The 14868-nt window shown below is 35.7% G+C and overlaps 1 protein-coding gene and 1 long non-coding RNA gene across 2 annotated transcripts in view; one reads left to right on the top strand and one right to left on the bottom strand.

Moving 5' to 3' along the window:
* The window catches only part of LOC137039737 (uncharacterized), a 284691-nt gene that overhangs the window by 153070 nt on the left and 116753 nt on the right, over positions 1 to 14868 (bottom strand). The window lies entirely within an intron of this gene.
* Positions 2032 to 10228, top strand: LOC137040139 (uncharacterized). The gene is made up of 3 exons (XR_010897861.1): positions 2032 to 2051; positions 3816 to 3842; positions 9632 to 10228. It is a non-coding gene; the product is annotated as an uncharacterized lncRNA (long non-coding RNA).

Genomic DNA, 14868 nt, shown 5'->3' with positions numbered 1-14868 from the left:
GCGATATCTCGATATTTAAAATATATCGAGATATTTTTTCAGCTCGATATGGATTTGGACATATCGTATATATCGATATATTGTTTATATTAAATTCTGATTCCGCCACTTTGCTTCCATGTGCTGTGCTCGCTCCCGCTCGCGCGCCTCCCGCCTCATTGCTTTTGTTCCCCCTCCCCTCGCGTGTCGTCTCAGTGCACACGGCTGCGTCCGCAACCAGGTGAGGATTAGTTATCATGTTGACAAGCGCGCGCGTTGTTCAGGACTCAGTTAAGAGATCACGTTTTCCTTCTAACACAACTGCTTGCTAAAATTTATAAAGAAATATTAAGGTTCATCATAGTTCAAAGCGCACGTTTCACCCACAGTCAGGTGATTGACACTACTGGTGCGAGACGCACTCTCAGTCACAATCATGCCAGTTTATGATATGTGTCTAACTGATCGCATGGTTTTCGGTTAAAATGTCAAAATAATCGCATATCATTTGAAAACATTTAAAAAGTATTGCAATATCATTACTATGATTATTTTGTCAGCTTTATCACGGGATTATGATGAACAGGTCTATTCACGTTTTAACCAAGAGGGAAAAACGCGACATCCTCGGTGTCCTGAGACACAGTGCTCTTCTGTAAATTGTACTGTATCAGATTATCATATAGCCTACCTTCTGACATTCATATTTCGTTCTGTAACTGAAAAAGAAGTGAAACTCAGCTCATGTAGCCTACATGATCTGCATGATGAGTTTGAATTTGGTCAAACTCATGACAAACATCACTGTTTGAATTTTGATAAAAATTAACAGGAAATGGTGTTATGACAAAATCAGTTTATTTATATCTCAGTCATGCCCCCATCTTTCTGCAAAATGCTTACTGTTTTACTGTTAAGTGTAAAAAAGGGAGTCTTTGATTCATCTTTTGAAAGCATGAAATAAATGAAAAGAAGGCAATATTATTTATTTTCTTTTAAAGTTAAATTATTATTATTTATGTAATCAGGGAGTTTTTTTTTTTTTTAAATGTCGCAAAAGCACTTTGTTCCTACATGAACTGACTACCTCTTTGCACTTCAATAAAAAAAGAAAAGAATTTGTGGTATTTGGCATATTTGTTTTTGCTGTAGTTTTCAGGGGGTTATTTTTCCTGTAAAGATATCGAGATATATATCGTATATCGAGATATAGCAAAATATATCGAGATATATTTTTTGCTCCATATCACCCAGCCCTATGTGGTACTTTGGCAGAGTAATGTGAAAGAAAACTATACGCAGTCTCGCCATATAATTAAAATATTTTAGTAGTTTAATATTTTTTTATACGAAATTTGTCAAATAAATAGCATAGGCCTATTTGTTATGAAATTGATGTTTGAGCCATTTATTATTTAATTTTTTCCCCATAAACACTCCATTCACCGACACCTGCCACAGCTGGTAGTTGATTCATACCACTGTGATAGTTAAAAAAAACTGCCATCGTCACAAGCACAGCCAATATAAATAGTAATTTAAAGATATAATTGGATCTGGCTGGGAAGGATAACTTTGGGAGTTTATTGTGTTTATAGTGTGATGGGATTCTGCCTTTTCTCACACCGAGTCACAGGTTAGTGCATCTGATGACGCAATTTTAGTTTCATATTGCATAGGCTACAGACGCGCACACAAGAAATTGTATAAGTGTAATATTAAGGTAATATGTTTTTGTTGGCCACATGTCATATTAAATTCTATGGCAATTTTTTTTTTAATTATTAATAAGGATTTTAAATTAAAAGGTCTTATGAAAAGGATAAAGACTAACGGTCATATTAAATAATTAATTAATAGACATGTTTGAAATGAATTAACTGACAACAAAATTTAATCCAAATTTTTAGGTTTTATAACGTTTTTTTTTATATAATTACATCCATAGACATCATATAGAATGATATATGATGTATGATTACATCCACTAGAGGGTGCGTGTTGTATTGTGTTTCCGGTTTGACCGGACAGGAAGTCCTTTTAGTCTGCTTCTTGAAAAGGTAAGACATACGGTGTGTTTTCTGCGAGTTTAATCTTAGTCATCTGTGTATTAATCTATATCAAGTTTAAAAAAAAATGTTTAGTGTAAGTTCGTTTTTGTTTGTTTTCTGGTTGTACTTTGTTACGAATTGTTTAAAGGCACCGTTTTGTTACAGTGCTAAATTAATCTTTTTCACCTGGCCAACATTTTGATTACAACAATTAATAAGTTATTTACTATTGTAGAACATTGTTGTTCTTATTAGTTTAATAGTAGGGTTGGGAGACGAAAATCGATTCCAAATGTGAGACAGAGTAAGTTAAACAATACAAGTAACGTACTAAGTTAGATAGCTCGCGAACTGTTTTTTTTTTTTTTTTTTTGTGGACACATCCAAAGCTCAGATAAGTTATTTTAAGCCTTTTAATTGTGAGAAGATCGTGTTGTCTTGTATGATGTTACAGATTAAAGAGCGGTCACGGAAAATGTTTTTGTAACGTGATCTCAACACGTTAAAGCGCCAGACTTTGCGCGCTGTGTTCAGTGCTGCAGGCATGGTAAACTCTTAAAGTGACAGGAACGGCTGTCTCAATAGCCGCGTTTCCACGCAGGAACTTTACCCAGGGACTTTGGGCTGGTTCTCGGTGTGTTTCTAAGGCAGGAACCAGGGTCTAAATGAAGTTCTGGGTAAATATTTACCCCTCAAAATGGCCCTGCTCGCGAGGTAGTACTTTAGTAAAGCAATACATAACCAGCAAAAGCAGCACAGCTTGAATCTTTTCCATACTCGTTATTATTTTCACCATGTAAACGACCTGACCCAATTACTTTTGAGTGTGCATCCTTGCATGATGTGACAGCGCGCCGTGCTCACCCTAATGTTGACAAGTAAATTTTTCTGAGGGGTAAACTATTTATTTCATAGGAAGTTTTGAAGAGAATGTTGGAGTAATGACAGCCTGACTACACCCTCTCATCTTTACAGCGTATAATTGACCGATGCAGTTTTTACTTCAACTGCGCCTGCAGAAGAATATTTTTTTCCTGACATGATTATTAGACTTTACAACAAGTAAATAACTTGTATAATACCGTATTAGTCCTGGTGGCCGTTAAGAGTTGTTATGGCTACAGTTAACACATTTCAGCTGCTGGAGAGAGTTGGAAAGGTATGTTTAAACCAGTTTAAACATGAAAGTAAACCTCCAGTAGGTGGCAGCCTTAATGAGTGAGTCATTGAGTCGTTCATTTAAACGATTCATTCAAACGCTGAATCGATAAGTAACACACTTCTTGCTATGAGACGGTTCTGCTGTGAACGATTTTCGCTGCTGAAATAAAACAAAAATACTCAAATTTCATCTGAAATTTGTGAATGTTAATTGTTTATGGAACTGTCATATGAAATCCGTGTCATTTTCAGTTGTGATGGTATTCAGGAAAATAGCTTAAACGCTTAAGTGTTGTGATTTCTCCTCGAGAGGCTGCACTGCACGATGGTCCACAGCGTGACCTTGTTATCGTCAGTTCATTTTATATTATTATCCACTATCGATCGCCACTTATACTAAATGAATGTACAATCATTCTTGCACTTTGGTGATTCGCTAGTTATATTTTTGTTTTAGTTAGGCTCTTGTCCGTTGTCCGTCGGGCAAGTAAAATTCTCTTTCACTTGTCCCTTCAAAAAACCCACTTGTCCCGGACAAGCGTTAATGTTGAGCCCTACTTAATATTGTTGTAATGTAATTGCTTTTAGGTTTTATATTTAAAAAAATGTACTGTTATTTTACAGATTTTGAAGACTGAAACCTGATTTGAGGTAAAGTGTTACTTTTTTCATCATATATAGTGATAATATAGTCAATTGTGTATATTGTAAAACTTCAAATAATAGCCTGAGCTTTTATTTTCCCAAATTGCTGAACTACACCAGCTTGTATTTGAGAGAGGCATTTAATTTAGTGTTGAGATGTTGCTCATTGTGTGAGGCCAATAGATAAAGATTAAAATATCATAGGCTGATAGATGGAAAGCATGATAGTAGGAGGTTATTACAAATGTAATCTAATATTATGTAAATATTTGAAATGGCTGGAAGAACTCAGGTAATTGATATATCATTGTAATCATGTTTATTGTCTCCAAAACGTCTTTATCTGCATAGTACAGCAATCTCTGTTAGCATTGTTTATGTCAGGGACTTCCTGGAGTGTCACATGTTATGGCTGTTCTTTGTGTGCTCCATGTATGAACCAAGGGTGCTGGGTAAAGGCTAGGTATAGGCTAATGCTTTAACATTTGCGTCTTTTAATTGTAAACCTTTAGCATTTTTTTTTTTGCATAATACTCTATGGACACATGTCATTGGTGTAGGTTTAAGTAAGTTTAAAACTGGCCAGCACAATATTCTCATCTCTGGCTTTAATAGTTTAATGCCTTTCAATACAAAATAAATTATATATGTGTGTGTGTGTATTTGAAAAGTATTTATTTATTTATAGTAGTGCAAGTGCAAAAAAGTGTTCAGTGCATTTTAAAAATTCAGCAAATGTTTGTTACACAGGACCTTCCTCATAGCTTTAATATTCAATAAATACATGTGTTGTATAAATTAACTATGTGGAAATATTACATAATATTAGGGGTGTAAGAAAATATCGATACACGTGAATATCGCGATATTATGTTTGGCGATACTGTATTGATTCTCAAAAACTCTGTATCGATATTTATATATTTATTTATTTATTTACATCCAAGATTCGTGGCTTTGTGTTCGGTTTAAACCACAGACTGTATAACACCCAACCGCTAGATGGCAGTGTTATCTCAGAACCTATATCTGACGCGGAGCCGGAGAAGCGCAAGGTAAAAGTGCGCGCATCACCAGTGTTTACATTAGCAAACCCAGCTCTGAAGACGATAGCATTATTCCGCTCCTGCAGTACACAGAGCTGAAGTGTGGACTCATGTTGGCTTCAGCTAAAAAGAAGCCACTAAGGAAATCAACAAGAATCATTTTGTTTGCAAAATAGGCCAAGTTATAATCTAATACTCGGGAAACACATTGAAACAGAGAGCTCGCTTACCATCCTGACGTCACCCGCGCTGCTGAGAAGCGCTTCGATATTTTGTTTTATTTTGTCCTCTCAGTAACAAAATAAATACGCACCAAAACTGACAGCGGTGGCAGGAGAACGAAAGATAATAGCGATGTGGATATGATGACCAGCTCTGCAGCTCAGTTCTTGAAATAGCACTTTATACAATAGACTGCTTTATAGAAAACAGCTTTAGGGTCCGATCACACAGAACGCTTTTTTCAGGTTCGAAAACGTGAGGCGCACTGCACTCCCTTTTTTGGTCGGTGTATTCTCATTCAAAAATGAGCAGTGCGCTTTAATGTTTCTAGGCAACCCCCAAATCACCTGTACTGTCAGTCAAATCAATGTAACGGTCAACACAACGGAAGGCCCGCCGCTTCATTCATTCGATTGGACAACAGAACATAAGCGCGATGATGTTGCACGCTTTTTCGCTCAGAGTTGACTTTTTTTCAACTTCATGCGCTCGGAGCGCTCCTTCAAAAACGCGAGGCGCCCAGCGCGCATAACGCTCTCTGCCAAACGAAATCCATTCAAAAAAGGTGCCTCTCGCTGCAAAAACGCGTTCTGTGTGATCGGGGCTACTGTGTTAAATATAAAACAAACAGTCATTCAGTCATGAAATGGACTGCACTTTCTGTTGTTAAATTGCCACTGCTATACTGTGAACCTTTAAAACATATACACATAAAGAATCCTGCAGTCACTTTACATTTCCCTTAACTTAGATTGCACATTGCATATGATTAGTGTTATAAATTATACTGTATTAATTAAATAAAATACTTTGTCTCGTGTTTTAGGCTTATGGTTGTGTTCTTTATTCTTTTAAATTATAAAAAACAAAAACACACAAAAAAGAAATATCGCAATATATTGCCTCTCTTACAATATCGCAATATATTGCACTATATTGTATCGTAACCCCTGTATCGTGATACGTATTGTATCGGCAGAGTCTTGGCAATACACAGCCCTACATAATATACATTATACTCAGGCTGACAAATGCAGGTGCTACTACTGGAGGTGCCACAACATAGAGACATGTCAGTTTTAGTGACACAGGATATCTGGCATGTCCCAGTGGATAGTGCAATGCGTCATTAAAAAATGTGATGTGCCAATGGATTGTCATGTACTATTTGCATAACAATTAGCTGTATGTGGTCAAGCTCATGATTTATTACAACAGTGATTTAATGTGTACAATATTATTATACAGAATTTGATAAAATGTTATGACAAATTAGTCTTGTGCTGGTCAGTTTTATACCAGAAGTTATTTATACTGACACATTTTGGCATGTGTCTGGTCAGCATCAAAATAAAGATTTATTGTAATGGAAGTGTTTACTGTTAATGCGTTATTCACAGTGACTCATGATAGATTTATTTTGTTTTTCTTAAAATGGGCAGTTTGTGACTTTGTGAGAGACAACATAAAGTAGCATTTGTTTTACAAAAGATCCAGTGCCAATCAAATACATGGACATAAATAACATGTTTGAAAAATATTGATTTTAATGCATGTTATTACAAAACTTTATTATATTTACATATATTGAGGCAATTTATTTAGGATTGTGTGTAACACTTACATTGGTATAGCTGCTCAATTAATCTGTTAGTCACTATTGGAGGAGTCACAACATGTGATATGTTTTGTGACCCAGGGTCAGTCAGATGTAGTGTCAATGATTCATAATAATGTCTTTGACACATGCCAATGAAGACTAGATGTGCCAATAAGCATAGTGACGTGACATTAGCTTCTGTGCGTAAGAGACCATGTTATTTAATGTTAACTCCTACTGGCTCTCAAAACATGAACAATTATTTCTAGCTTATTGCTAATGCAGCTGCTATTACACCTTTTACATGGCTTGCCTTGTAAGTGCACAGGCGTTTTCCGTGTTCTGTTTCATGTGATATGAGTTCCTCAGCACAAAATATTTATTTTAGTTAAATCACTGATGTAAATGTTACAAATTCACTCAAGTTTTTATTTTATTTTGCATGAATGGTTGTCTGCTTTAAACTTTAAATATCACTGAACTGGCACTAGTTAAATATAGGTTTAACAGTCAACATGTAATTGTTGTATTATGAGAATAGTAACTAAAAAATAATAGTGTGTAATTGCATATAAATGTAAGACATTTTTTTTACAGGATAAAGACATGTCAGTAAAGCTGAATGTGTCCCTGCAGTAGGGTTGGGCATCGTTTTGATTTGAACGATTCTGATTCCGATTCTTACTTTCGATTCCGGTTCTTTTCGATTCTCGATTCCGATTCTTTGAGGGGTGGAGTCAAAACATGTCACATCGATATTCAATGCTATTTTCAATACCAAGGAAGGAAAAACGCTGTTTTTTTGAAAGTAGGCAATCAAAAAGTTCTTCTGAAGAGATCACTTTATATGATAAAGTTTTTAAGCTTTTTCTCATATATAAACATTGATCAATTACTATTAAAATTATCTCACAAATATTTGTTAACTCAATGTATTTTTTACAACGGGGTAATTGTGTTGCAATAGCTTACACACAGCACAAGGAAGCTTGATTTCGAATGGTAAATTGAATATGGTAATTAAATAAGAACAAATAAACATATTACAAAAAATAGCACAAATAAATAAAATAGAATAAAATATATAAATGAAATAGACTGCTTTATTTTTTCATGTAGGTCTAACATTCAGGTAAGAAACTGAATTAAAAAACGCAAAGTGGCTAATTAAATTTAAAATAACATTGGATAATGTTTTTTGCAAAAAATGTAATAGTTTCATATAAAACCATTAAAGTTACACACGTTGATCAGTCAAGAGCAGTGTGATCGTTTGTCTTTTTGTAGTTTGACTTTGAATAACAAATGACTGCTGCCCCTTTAAGAACTGCCACAATCATGGATCCTGAACACTGCTCCTGTTACTCATTCTTCATTTCTTCCTGAATTGTTTATGACTGTTTACATTAATAGTCTTCAAAATGTGCACTTAGAATTTGGTTGATTGTATTTGACTAATAATAAGCTGGAAAAAGAAGCAAATATTTGCACTTGAGGGGGCATTATTTTGGTATGTGTGTGCGCTTCAGATGTGAGCGCGAAATCTGTGGGGATTCGTAGAATTATGTGCAAACCCGTGCGAAATTCAAACCGATCACACACACTAACACTAACACGCTGTCGTAAGGAAAAGTCCAGCAGAACGCGCGTCCGTCGTGTTCAGAGGTTAATTGGCTGAATGAGAATATGCGGCTGCGCATCAACTCGCTGTTGGTCAGAGAGGAGAGGAGAGGAGAGGAGAGCAGCTGGGATCGATACTGTAGGCTGAGCAGGCTATCGTATCTTTTCAGATATTTCAGTATCGATATTTTTGACAACACTAGTTGCACTGTGCCGACCCAGGTTTTTTAAAAGTGAAATAAATCCACACTTCAGAGCCGCTTACCGGGCTTCCATGGCTAAAGAACAAGTGGACGCGCAAGCACCGGAAATCGGGTGGCCATGGAAACCAAAACTTGCGCGTTTGGAACCGATGATCGGAACCGAAAACAAATTTTCTAAACGATTCCAATGGAACCTTTATTTTTTAAACGGTTCCAAGTTAGAACCGGTTCTCGATGCCCAACCCTACCCTGCAGAACCTTTCCTCTTATCTATCAAGACTGGTGTTCTTTATTATCTTTATATACATCAGATTAAAACTATTTTTGCTTTGTAACTTATATTTTGTAATATATATCATAGATATATTCACTAGTTATGTTTTCTTAGCATTCAATTGGCCCGTTTGTTTGCAATGCCATTTTGGGAAGGATGTGGCATAGTGTATTGTTAATGAAAGAAAATTAAATTAGGAAAATGTATTTGAAATCCTAATAAAGAGAGGAAACACAGTCTTTGTTGTTATAAAATAAAATACCATAGTTTTATCTCTAGATGTCAGTATAACAACCACATAAAACAGGGTTGTGCATTCTAGTTGGTTTGAGAAGTATTTACAAGCAAACAGTTATTTTGGGTTATTCGGAACAGGATGCATTGGTGTCTATATTTGGTTTTAAAGTGCACTTCCATTATGTTCTCTATAATACAATGTTTATTTTAAAGCATAAAAAACAAGTTTTTTAATGTTATTGTCTTTGCACTGTCTTTGTGTACAGACTTTGTATTGTCTTTGTGTACAGAATTAATTCTGTCCTGTTTGGTATAATGGTTCGTTGGGGTGTCACCTAAATAGTTAACAATTATACAGTTATCATATAGTTTTAACATTGAAACATTTAACAATCAAATTAGTATATTTATTTAATCTTTGCATATAATCATTGTATCTGCAAAAAACAAAGTAAACAGAGTGGACTGTATATTATCATTGCTTTGTTTTAATGTGGTTTAACACATTGATGTTTTTTTAGTATTTTGTTTATTAACTAAAATACAGAAATGTCTAAGTTAATTGATCTTATTTTGTTTTTGTGTGTGTACAGATGCCTCGCACAAAGCAAGCCCGGCGCTCTCAGTTGGCGAGGAAGAGGATGGCGGACCGGCTGGCTGCTGATCCTGAAGAGGCTCTGCCACCTCTTAAAAAAATGGCAGAAATAACTGAACGTTGTGTGCATCACAACGGGCCAAACTCTGAACCAAACTCTGATCCAAACTCTGATCCAAACTCTGAACCAAACTCTGAACCAAACTCTGAACCAAACTCTGAACCAAACTCTGAACCAAACTCTGAACCAAACTCTGAACCAAACTCTGAACCAAACTCTGAACCAAACTCTGAACCAAACTGTAAGCAATATGCTAATATGACAATGAATGCTGTTTCTGATTTGTGTCCACAGAAATCTTATATCAGAGGCTCTTTCCACCAGGCAGCTAAATGTTTTGGCTACAATAGTGGCAAGCAATGTGCTTCAAACAGTTTAACTGCAATCTTGATGTGTAAGGTGAAAAATGTGTTGCGATGGACCTCGAGTGATCTGAATGATATTCTGATGCTTGGAGATGACCTGTACAGTGCCATGAGAGACGCTGCCAAAATCAAAGATCCTGTGAACGGCTATATTGCAGTTTCTGAGCTCCCTGACACACACACACTGAATAATTGTAGTTTTTCAATAAACTATTCTTCTGTTGCATATACTGGCTTGTTTGGTATTAATCAATATGAAGAAGGTCTGCAAGGTGTTGCCATGTCTCTTGATGAAGCATTAAATCAAGCATTCCAGAGGTTTGATGCGTGTTTGGTAAACATTAGGCAAAACATATGTGCAGCTGTCAGACAAGGTTTGTGGTATGCAGTGATTGATCCACATTCACGACTCTGTGATGGAACAGTTTCAGCTCATGGTAAGAGTGTAGTGGTTTTCCTTCCCACCATAGACTCTTTAGTCATTCATTTCATGAGACTTGGTGCATCCTTGAAAGCATATAATCATCCATTTGAAGTAACGGGGGTTGAGGCAAATGTGATTGAGAAACACAGTCAGCAAGATCGAATGGTGTGCCATCTAGTGGTGGAGGAAAATACTGAAGAAAGAGTGATTAAAGGTATAAAATCAGAAATGGCAAGTTGCAGTCACTCTTTGACTGATTTTATCAGTACAGATCAAATACTTACGAATGAAACAAAAGAGAACACAGGAAAGTCTTGTGAATGTCCAAGCAATGAAAATGCAGCTGATGCCTTTATTTCACACAGTGGCAGTGTTTCTTTGACTGATTTCAAAAGTACAGATGAAATAAATAAAATTGAAATGTTTTCAACCTGCTTAAGCAATGAAAATGCAGATGAGATTGAATTTATTTCTCAAACTGGAAGTGTTTCTTTTGAATTTAATCCATTAACAGTACAGCAACAAAAAAGTATTTGCTTGAAGCTGAACATTGTACATGTTGTAAAAGAACAGAATCATCCAAATGAGATTGTTGTAATGGCTGAACCTTGTGAAACTAAAGATATTGTGGCTGATGGTAACTGCTTTTTCAGATCGGTAGCTTATGCTGTAAGTGGAAGTGAACGAGAACATAGAAAGCTGAGACGTGCTGTTGTAACACACATACTCCAGAATGAAGGAAAGTACAGTCAGTATCTCAGACAAGGACACAATTCTGTTGCAAACTACATTGACAGTTCAAGAATGAAATATGTCGGAACGTGGGCAACAGAGCTGGAAATACAAGCAGCCAGTGAGTTAATTGGTGTAGACATATTTACATTCAGTGAAGAGAAATGGCTTAAATATTCAGCCTCAAATGTGTTATCTAATAGACATAGCTGTCAACGGAAGGGGATTTACTTGAAACATGTTAATAGCTGCCATTATGAAGTTGTTGTATGTGTAAAGACAAAAGATCATAGCTGTGCTTCCATTTGTAAATCATTATTTGAAGCTTCAACGTTTCATGACTCATTAAATGCAAAGTCTGACCCACATACACTCTATAGAAAGAGAATGCTATATAACAGTAATCATGACTTAAAACAGAGGAAAAAAATCTACGTAAACAAAAGATATCATGATGATGAAACTTACAAAGAGAAATTAATGACATCCAGCACTGAAAAGTACAATAAAAATGAACAGCATCGAGAAAAAGTAAAAAAATATAGCATAGATAAATACAGAAACAATATCTCACACAGGGAATCAGTGAAAAAGTACAGTGTTGACAAATACAGTGAAAATGAAGTACACAAAAACATGCTGATAGATTATAACAAACAGAAATATAAAGATGATATAAGTTTTGGCAATACTATTAAAATGAGAACTGCTGTAACTCGGATTGAGGCAGAGATCAAAAGGAAAGAGATTGACTGTGTGATTGAAAAATTTAAAGAAAAAATATCTACAGGTCCTGACTATGTGTGTTCAGTTTGTCATCGTTTCTGCTTTAAAATGCAGGTTAAACACTGTAAAATAAATAAATATCTACAAAAATCGGTCCATGCTGGCTATATTGCAAACAAGTGTATAACGCATAATTATTTGCATAACTGTAATAAAGACTGCAGTGAAGACTGTATTTATAAAAATACTCCAGCTGAATCTCTGTGGATTTGTCACACATGTGATAGAAAGATTAGTGAAGGTAAAATGCCTGCTGAAAGTATAGCAAATAATCTTGCTCTGGATCCAATTCCTGTTGAATTGAGCTGTTTAAACTCTCTTGAACAACATCTAATAGCAAAGAATATCCCATTCATGAAGATGCTCGCGTTGCCACGCGGCGGACAAAATGGCGTACATGGCCCCATAACATGTGTTCCATCTAATGTGACAGATGTGGTAAATGTGTTACCAAGATCAGAAAATGATGATTTGATGATACGAGTAAAACTTAAGAGGAAATTAACGTACAAAGGACATTATGAATTTAAATTTGTGCACACTGATCATGTCAAAACTGCTTTGGAATACTTAAAAGAAAATAATAAATGGTACAAAGATGTAGAGTTTAATGAAACTTGGATTAATCCTCTGAGTAAAACAGAAGAACAGGTTAATGATACAACTGAAAACACTGAACATGATTTGGATGGATGTCAGGATACGTGTGTCGAAAAAGAGCAAAATATTGAGAATGAGGATGAAGAAATCACTGATGAAACACTTCATGATCGACAGCAACATGGTTTATTTATGGATTCATGTTTACAGCCAGTGGACATTGCACAAGAGGTTTTAGATCAACACTTTGATGGCATTATGTCACTTGCGCCAGCAGAGGGCAATAATCCAGTGAGAATGTTAATGGATGAAACTAATGAAGCCAAATGTTTTCCAGTTCTCTTTCCAAAAGGAACAGGAACATTTCATGATCAACGACCTGAAAAATTAACACTGTCAAGATACTTAAATAATAGAATCCTAAATGCAGATGGACGGTTTGCTCAAAACCTAGATTACATCTTTTATGGACAATATTTGTCTGAGCTTAATCAAGTTATCTCAAATGTATCTATTGCTTTGCGGAAAGGCCATGACACATGCAACAAAACAAAAATCACTGCAGAAATGCTGACAAACAAAGAGTCATTGCAAAAGATTTTAAATTTTGATCAGGGCTATAAATTCTTGAAGCCAGTTAGAGGAAGTCCTGTTTTTTGGCAAAGTGTTCAAAAAGATTTGTTTGCAATGGTGAGACAATTAGGAATCCCAACATGGTTTTGCTCATTTTCATCTGCAGACCTGCGATGGCCAGAGTTAATGCAATCTATTGTTAAACAAGAGGGCTGTCAAACTCCTATTGATGAACTAGACTGGTCTGATAGATGTGGAATGCTTAAACGCAATCCTGTAACTGCTGCCAGAATGTTTGATCATCGATTTCATTGCTTTCTGAGAGATGTCATTATGTCACCAGCACAGCCAATTGGAAAAATAATTGATTATTTCTATCGAATTGAATTTCAGCAACGTGGATCACCTCACACACATTGTCTCTTTTGGGTTGAGAATGCACCTCAAGTGGACAGAGATGATGATGATGAAGTTGCAGCATTTGTTGATCGCTATGTCACTTGTGAAATGCCACCTGAACAGGAGGAAGGAATGCATGAAATTGTGAGCACTGTCCAACAACACAGCAAAAGACATTCAAAAACATGTAAAAAGAAAGGAACTGTGTGTAGATTTAACTTTCCACGTCCACCAAGCAAAAATACATTCATTACAAGAAGCAGCAAGAGTGATAAAGATGGAAAAAAAACAGATGAAACAAATGAAACTAAATGCAAAAACAACTGCCAAGAAATATCAAAAGAGTTAGCTGAAACTATAATGAAAAGAGTGAGAGAATGTTTGTTGAATAGTGATGTTGTCTTTGACTCAGTTGATGTTATGTTTGCATCTATTGGTATAAATCAAGAAACATTTGAAATGGCTTACAATAAAATGACGAAGAAAACAAGTGTTGTGTTGAAGAGAAAGCCAAATGATGTATGGGTGAATCAATATAACCCAGATCTTTTACGATGCTGGAATGCAAACATGGACATACAGTTTGTTGTTGATGCTTACTCTTGTATAGTTTATATAATTTCATATATTTCCAAAGCTGAGAGAGAAATGGGATTGCTGCTTGCTAACGCTCAAAAAGAAGTACACAATCAAGGTAATATGGATGCTAAACAGGCTTTAAGAAAACTAGGAAGTGTGTTTTTACATAATCGGGAGGTCTCAGCTCAAGAGAGTGTGTATCGATTAACTAACATGAAACTAAAACAAGGATCAAGGAAAGTGGTGTTCATTCCAACTGGTACTAATCAAATAAGAATGAGTTTACCCTTAAACACCATACATAAAAAAGCTGAATGTGGAGAAGATGACGGTAATGGCATATGGATGAAAAGCATCTCAGACAGATACAGAGCTCGTCCACATACAAATGAATTCAGTGGAATGTGTTTAGCAACCTTTGCATCAGACTACAGAGTTTTGACTGCTTCTGAAAAATGTCCAGACAGAGTAAGACTGGAACATGATATGGGGTTTGTGAGAAAAAGAACTCGTACAGACTCTGCCATTGTGCGATATGCTCGTTTTTCACCCACTAAAAATCCAGAAAATTATCACCAAAGTATTTTAGAATTATTTTTGCCTCATTATGTGCGAGATCAATTGAAACCAACAAATTTCCCCACACATAAGGATTTTTATGAGACTGGATTTGTCACAATATCTAATGATCAGCTTGAGTCAGTTAAAATGATAGT

Source organism: Pseudorasbora parva, chromosome 14 (assembly GCF_024679245.1).
Source record: "Pseudorasbora parva isolate DD20220531a chromosome 14, ASM2467924v1, whole genome shotgun sequence".
Taxonomy (NCBI): domain Eukaryota; kingdom Metazoa; phylum Chordata; class Actinopteri; order Cypriniformes; family Gobionidae; genus Pseudorasbora; species Pseudorasbora parva.
The sequence above is the reverse complement of the archived record's forward strand: the minus strand, read 5'-3'. Positions and strand labels throughout refer to the sequence as shown.